This window comes from Epargyreus clarus, unplaced genomic scaffold (assembly GCF_041222505.1).
Source record: "Epargyreus clarus isolate Ecla_fem2 unplaced genomic scaffold, WU_Ecla_fem_2.2 ptg000025l, whole genome shotgun sequence".
Taxonomy (NCBI): domain Eukaryota; kingdom Metazoa; phylum Arthropoda; class Insecta; order Lepidoptera; family Hesperiidae; genus Epargyreus; species Epargyreus clarus.
The window spans coordinates 3,765,001-3,772,500 of NW_027332232.1; the positions used below are offsets into that span (position 1 = coordinate 3,765,001).

Sequence of the window (7,500 nt, forward strand, 5' to 3'; positions counted from 1 at the left end):
CCGGAACCGCCTCAGCGCTCCCGCAGACTCCGCCGGTGGAGGTGTGGTGTCGGCGCCTATAGAGTATGTTATAAGTCTGTGGTCGCTGCTACTGGCCTCCTCGTGTACTCTCCAGTTGCTGGTGTTGACCCCTCTGGTCGAGGCCGTCACGTCGATGTTGGACTCCCCGCCACTGTCACCACAGAAGGTCGACGGCTGGTTCGGTATGTTGTGTATAATTAGACCACGTGCAGCAATGAAGTCTTCCATTCTAGACCTTCTGTGGCTGGCTTCGGGTCCGCGTCCGATCGTTTGTTCCGGCCTACAAAACCAGAGGGGAGAGTGGGCATTGGTATCCACTCCTATCAGGACCCTCTGTCCTCGCAGTTGGTCCAGCAGCAGCTCCAGGGGTCCCAGGTGTACTTCAATGTCATCCTTATACTGGAAGTACGCCGACACCAAATATAAGTCCAGGGACGGGACGTGGCACACCATCAGGTGTTGCGTGCAGTGCTGGTGCAGGACCGCGCACGGGAGTCGGGCATTGGGGATGAAAAATCCCGCTTTCCCCGTGCGTAGGTGTTTTATGATGTGTTCTGCGTCATACGGCTCCTGCACCAGCACGATGTCCAGATTGTGTTCTGCGGCCACCGCGGGTAATTCCTTGGTGGCCGCCGCGGAGCCTGCCAGGTTTATTTGGCCTACCCGGAGCTTATCCATACTTGGTTATCTCAACGCTCCGGGCCTCCGCGTACTGGCGTGCAGGGCACTCCTTCGCCATTGTCTTATGCCCGCCTGCCTCCTTGCGCCCGAACTTCTTGCAGGTCGCGCAGCACACCTGCGGTGGGTCGCACTCCGTGCCGCGGTGGCCTGTCTCGCCGCACTTACTGCACGTAGGCTGGGCGGCCTTACAGTACTTCTCCGGGTGGCCGAACTGCTGGCATTTGTTGCAGCAGGTGACCGCCACATAGTCAGACGCCTCTGCCACCTGCCATCCGATATATACCACTTCCTCGCTTAGGAGGAAGCGGCGGAGGCTAGGGGAGCACTGCAGCACGTATGTGGCAGTCCTGCCTGTTGGCCTTCCTTTCTTGAAGGCCACCCGCATATCCTTTCCCACTCGCTCCGCTGTCCACTCGGCGTGACCACCGCGACTTGCCTGCTCCGCAATGCTGCTGACCAGCTCCTCCGGCTTGGTGTCATTCTCCACGTTGCGGAGCGCGACGTAGGGCTGCCTTCTCGCAGGCTCTGTGACCCGCAGGGTCTTGGGAGCAGCCTCCTTCAGCTTCCGGGCGTCCTCGGCCGTAGAGGTCCGCACGACGACGCCGGCGTTCCCCACCTTCCTCACCTGTTGGACCTGGATACCCAGATCCTTAGGGTTGATGGCCGTCTTCAGCGCAGCCTTTGTCTCCTCTGCCGTCTTCAGCTTGTCAGCTTCGGCCTCGGTGGGGTAGAAGGCCACCACTGCTGACTCTCCATGCGGGATGGGGATGGGTGCCGCGCGCTTATCCAATTTCAGCGCCCTTGCGTAGTCCGGCTTCGCAACCACAGCCGGCGTCGGTGCTTGCACCTGGCGGCCCAGTGCCGACTGCTGCATGGCCACTATCTTTTTGGTGGCCACAAGCTCAGCCTCCACAAGCGCCTTCTCCGCGTCAGCCAGCCTCAGTTCTAGGACGCCAATGACAGCTAGGATATCCTGGCCATGCCCGCTGATGCTCGTTTTGTCGGCCATATTTAACTTGTTCGAGGCCGATGCCACGGTCATGATTCCCTTGACCGCCAGGTGCACGGAGTTCAATAGCTCCTCCTTTGACTCGCCGAAGATGGGGTCCTTCTCCTGGTCCCTCGCTGGCTGCGCGCTGCTGCTGGGGCCATGGTCCCATAGTCCCCCTAGCGGCGGTACCTCCTCTCTAGCGGCGCTCCTCACCAGGCGTCGGCGAACCGGTTCCGGGATATCCTCCGGTGATGGTAACGGCCGCTTGCTAGAGCCCGACGGTGCCGGCTGATCCAGCATCTCAATAGTTTCCTGAGCCCGGACCTGGCTGAATGAGTGCGGCGGGGTCCGAGCCAAGGATTGGCGCGGCATGAACGCCTCTGCGCCACGCTCCAGCTGCCGCAGGAATTCGCGCTCCTGCTCGATCTTCTCCTCACTGCGGCGTCGGAATTCCTCCACCAGCTCTGGGGTGAGCTGGCGGTACTCCATCCCCTAATCTAAACTACTCTAAAGCGATTAAAATGTCCAAAATAATAAAATAAAATAAAAGTAAAAACAAAGAAATGAAATAAAAAACTGATATTGATGAACCAAATAAACAAAAGAGTCAAAGAAAAACACAGTCAAAAAACTACACTAAAACAAAAATGTCTAAAGACTAAATTGTCTATAGACAGACAGTCTTGCCTGTCGTGTGCGGCAACACTAGCGCGCGTCGGGCGTGTGCTGTCACCCGAGCGCAGTGACAGATGACAACTGCCAAGTGGCGGCTGTCACTGACAGCGTCACCGACCACGTGCGCCCACGTGCTAACCTAATAACTATTTATTAACCTAAAATAAACTATTAATTGTCCACTTATTTAATAATTAAAATAATTTAACCTATTCTAAACCTAAACTAACACAGCAAAAGTCACGTAAGGAGTTCGTGTATACTAGTTCTTAAAAATAATAAAAGAGTACCTCAGGGTCTCGGGGGTTGAAAACCTCACCCTTGGGGGATGATGCCACCACTCCGTGTACACCACACTACACACACAATGTTTTATAGCACAATAATAGTTACAGATAACTTTAATATTCGCAAAGAAACGCGGGGTAATCACTCGGAGCGCACGAAACACGTCCGCACAGTGCGACGACCGGCGACCGAGTAGATAGGGACAGTGGGAATCTCGTTAATCCATTCATGCGCGTCACTAATTAGATGACGAGGCATTTGGCTATTTATGCAGCGCTCCCCGCTATTAGTAACAACAATTTTAATCATTACAGATAACGAGGCGACTGTCCCCATCAGGTATCGTCGCTAGCTACATTTGGCCTGTTGGTGTATCCGTGGCTCCACAGATATTGTGTGGGGACCGAATGCAGCTGTATTGCGTTCGAAGCGGAACCACAAGGGCCAGACCTGAGCCCAGCGAGTCCACAGGACTCCGGTCGCTCAGCCCCGAACTTCATCCGACCACATGGTCGTCATCCGGTTAAAGCGTGACCAGTTCATGTGCGAGCCTTTTAAAACCAGAACGCTAATCCGTTCATACACGGGCTCCTTCAACCCCAGGAGACTCTTCATTTCCCGGTAGGATCCGAGGCTCCAAACGCCTCTCCAGGAGACGGTGCAGGAAGTCACTTCGACGCGGTCCTTGGTGAGTCCTAGTCTATCGGCGACCTTCTCGACTAGCTCACCGTGCCCCCCGTATTTGGAACGTTTGGCCCGGTGCGCATCGTCCAGCGGCCGCTGACCCGAGACCACCTGCACGTCGACAATGACCCCCGCCCCGCCGCCCCGAGAGGCGATTATGTCGGGCTTCCGGACGCCGACAGCGGTTTCGATCCGAGGCTCCTGCTCAACGGACCATCCTGCCCTACCCAATTCTTCGCTGAGATACTTAGCGACACAGTCATGGCGTAATATACGGCCGCCGTGCGTTCTATGGCATTGTTGGATGGTGTGCGCCGTCGTCTCCCTAACCATGCAGCCAGCACGGCAGTTCAACTCCGACTCACGTCCCGTCCTACGACCCCTTGTGTTTCGCACCCTAGAAGGTAGTGCGTTAATGTGGGTCTGAACGCACTGGATGAAATCGCGGCCGTTTAGGTCCCCCATTGGCTTTGTTATCCATTTATTGGATGCTGGGACTTTCGTCGACTCTCTGAGCTCAAATCCGTCGACTGATTGATGTAAATTGTCTCGCCAATACTGCGCCACCGTCCTCTCACCGGTCCTCGGGGCATCGGCAGAGAATTTCCGGAGCTGCCTCCCGGCCCACTTCAGCTTCTGACGTATCTTATCAGATTTGGACGCGGCTCTGGCCACTGACCATCGCGACGAGTCCAGCTTCCCGAACCTACGTACAATTAGGTCCGGAACGCATGTCCTCAACGACGGGATCGCCAAGCCACCGTCCCTGGTCGAAGCATGAAAGTAGCCGATCGGCACATCCTTCGGAAGCCTCAGCCACTGTCGCACGGAGTGCCGGATTTGCACATCGAGCATCCTGAGCCTATCATCCGAGATGTTGCCCAGCACCAGGCCGTGCAAGAACCTCGGAATGAGGTAAGTTCGGACAACCTCTAATCGCTGTTGCGGCTTTAGGGGGGCCTTCTTGATGTTTTCGAGGGCCTTTTTTACGTCCTGCTCGATTGTGACGGATCCAGCAGATGTCATCTCTACTCCCAGATAGCGCCAGTGTTCCTCGCTTTCCACCTGCCTAAGCCAACGACGGCCGAGCTTGAAGCTCCTCGTCGTGACGTAGTGCGGCTTCTTGCGTTTCCCATCCGGCACCATCGAGAGCACGGAAGTCTTCTCCCGGTTGAGCTGGAGTCCCATCATCTCCCCCGTCCTCGCCACAGCGTCGATCGCCTCCTGCATCCCCACCTTCGAGCCTGCAAGCAGGACTAGGTCGTCAGCATAGGCCAGAGCCGAGACTCGCTCCCCTTCCAGCCTATATCCAACTTCCTTCGGCAGTGATGCCAGAACGACGTCGAGCGCCAAGTTGAAGAGCAAGGGGGACAACGGATCCCCTTGACGGACCCCTCTGCCTACCACTACAGGCTCGCTGCGGTCGTTACCCTCGGCTAAGGTGGTCTGTGCCGTGTCGTACAAACGCGCGATATAATCGCAGAAGGCCCCAGGCAGGCCCTTCTCCCTCAGGACGCTGACAAGCGCCGCATGCGACACTGTGTCGAACGCCTTCGCGAAGTCGAGCACTGCGATGTGACACTCCCGCAATTTCTTCCTGCAGTCCCCCAGCACAGCGTCCAGCACAGCCGAATTCTCGAGTGTGCCGTCGGCGCGAACGAATCCGCGCTGTCGTGCATCCGGGGGGCAACAAGCCTCCAGCCTTCGCGCCAGGAGAGCATGCATATGCCGAAGTGGTACCGACGCGATGGAAATCGGACGGTAGTCACCCGGCCCAGCCGGCTCATCCCTTTTCGGCACAAAGACCGTTCGGCATTGCCGCAGTGGCAAAGGAATCTCGCCTTTACTCATCCAGGAGTTGAATATTTCCGCCTGAGTTTTTGCTGGAACTGTACGCCAGTCCTCCGGACGTATACCGTCCGGCCCTGGCGCCGATCTCAGGTCGATCTTGGCCTCCTTCACCTCCTCTTCCGAGAAGGGAGACCACAGCTTCGTCATCGCCAGACGATCCAGTGTACCCCCGTGCTGCCCGTCGCGCCTTACGGCCCTCAGGGCTTCCGGTGTGGGCCCCGAGGCGTCCGACACCTTCTCTAGAATCGGTCGCCAAAAGGCTTCCAACTCGTCGAGTCGGTGCCGGACACCCCGACACTGTCCATCCAGGACTTCAGCTGCTGCGCGACCCGGATACTTCCGGAACAGCTCCTGCACCCTGGCGTACTCCATTCTCCTCCTCCGTTTGGATGTCATCTTGACTTCCGTGTCCTTTCGTGTAAATCCAAGGGTTTTACGCCTTCTAGACGTCACGGATCCCCGCGTCATCCGCTCTGTCGCCCTCGCAAGGAGGTCTTCGACTACGGAAACACAGGTAGACCGAACATCTAGCCGCTGGTCAGCTACTAGCAGCGCATCTTCGGGGCCGCTCATTGGCCGGACTTCGGCAACCACCTCTTCCGGAGGTCCCTCAGCTACATCTTCATCGACCTGCTCCGTTCTATTTCTCTCTGGTGTGGGAGGTGAACCCATAAGGAGTTTAGCGACCATTTCTTTGTATTTCTCCTTCCTCCTCACACCTTTAATAGCCTCCAAAGTGCGTCCCAAATTGGGCAAGGCTTTTGTTAGGTCGATGTTGATGTTGCCGGATCCCTCCCGAGTGAGGCGGGCCTCAGTACTCGCCAAGAGCTCCAGCTCCTCGTCGCGCCACCTTCGCTTCACCTGCGGAGGCGCGGATTTCGCGTTAGCCATTACAGGGTGGGCACGTCGAACGTGAACTCCCAACCCCGTCTTAGTGGCGAAGGATCGCCCACATCCGTCACATCCATAACCGGACGACATCCCAGGGCCATCAGAGACCCCGGGCTGAACGCCCGGAAGAGAATTGGCTACCCGTCCCGGCTCCTGTGGAAGACCGAGAGATAGCCTTGTTCCTTTTTGACTTTTGGGTGCTACAATTCTTCCTCGGTGCGGCGGGCAGCAAACCCACCGCTGAGGTTCGCCCTCTGCTTTCATTACGCCCCATCCGAAGATAGCAAATAGGCTTAGTATCGTAAACGATACCCTACGGGGCTACTCAAGGACCTCCCCCTGAGTTTCACCTAGGTCACGTCCCAGATCGTAAGGACGCTGCACACCACAAGGGGACCTAGGGACAAGCCTGATTGCGTTCGCCGCAGCAGACCACTCAGATCCGCCACCGCGACCGCAACGGAAACGTGCAATCTCCACAAGAGGAAGCATCCTGGAGAACTAAAATAGCGCTTTCAGATGCAACCCCCCCCCCCCCTTGTTAGCTTTGGCAGCGGCGCCGCGTGCAGGCCAAGGGTAGGAGTTGAGCCCAGCTCAACGAAGGCTCCATTGACAGTTTTTGGTCGAGTGTTTGGCAACAATTTCTCACTCTTTTATGCCAGAGAACGAATTGTTCGTGTCTTGTCCAGCTACCAGAAACTGTGAGCAACTGATCGTGCTCCGACCGTTAGGCCCGGCCACATGGACCGTTAAGAGAGTCATAGTTACTCCCGCCGTTTACCCGCGCTTGCTTGAATTTCTTCACGTTGACATTCAGAGCACTGGGCAGAAATCACATTGCGTCAACACCCGCGAGGGCCATCGCAATGCTTTGTTTTAATTAGACAGTCGGATTCCCCTTGTCCGTGCCAGTTCTGAGCTGACCGTTGAACGGCGGTCGTACAGAACCGCGCCGATCGAGCACGAGACTAAATAGACGCGGCCTTACGGCTAGGAAGATCCGCGGAAGGCCGGAACGCGGGTCCGGATTCCGCCCGCACGCCCCGAGAGACGTGCAAGCTTCGACCAGGCCCGGCACAGGCCGCATCCGCTTCCCGTCCAAACCCGACACGCCCCGGTCCTCAGAGCCAATCCTTATTCCGAAGTTACGGATCCAATTTGCCGACTTCCCTTACCTACATTATTCTATCGACTAGAGGCTCTTCACCTTGGAGACCTGCTGCGGATATGGGTACGAACCGGCGCGACATCTCCACGTACATCCCTCACCTGAATTTTCAAGGTCCGCAGAGAGTATCCGGACACCGCCGCAAATGCGGTGCTCTTCGCGTTCCGAACCATATCTCCCTTCTATAGGATTCCATGGAACTCGAACGCTCAGGCAGAAAAGAAAACTCTTCCCGGACCCCTCGGCGGCG

The 7,500-nt window shown here is 56.9% G+C and overlaps 1 pseudogene; it reads right to left on the reverse strand.

The window, feature by feature from the left end:
* The window catches only part of LOC140752879 (uncharacterized), a 13,252-nt pseudogene that overhangs the window by 3,720 nt on the left and 2,032 nt on the right, over nucleotides 1–7,500 (reverse strand).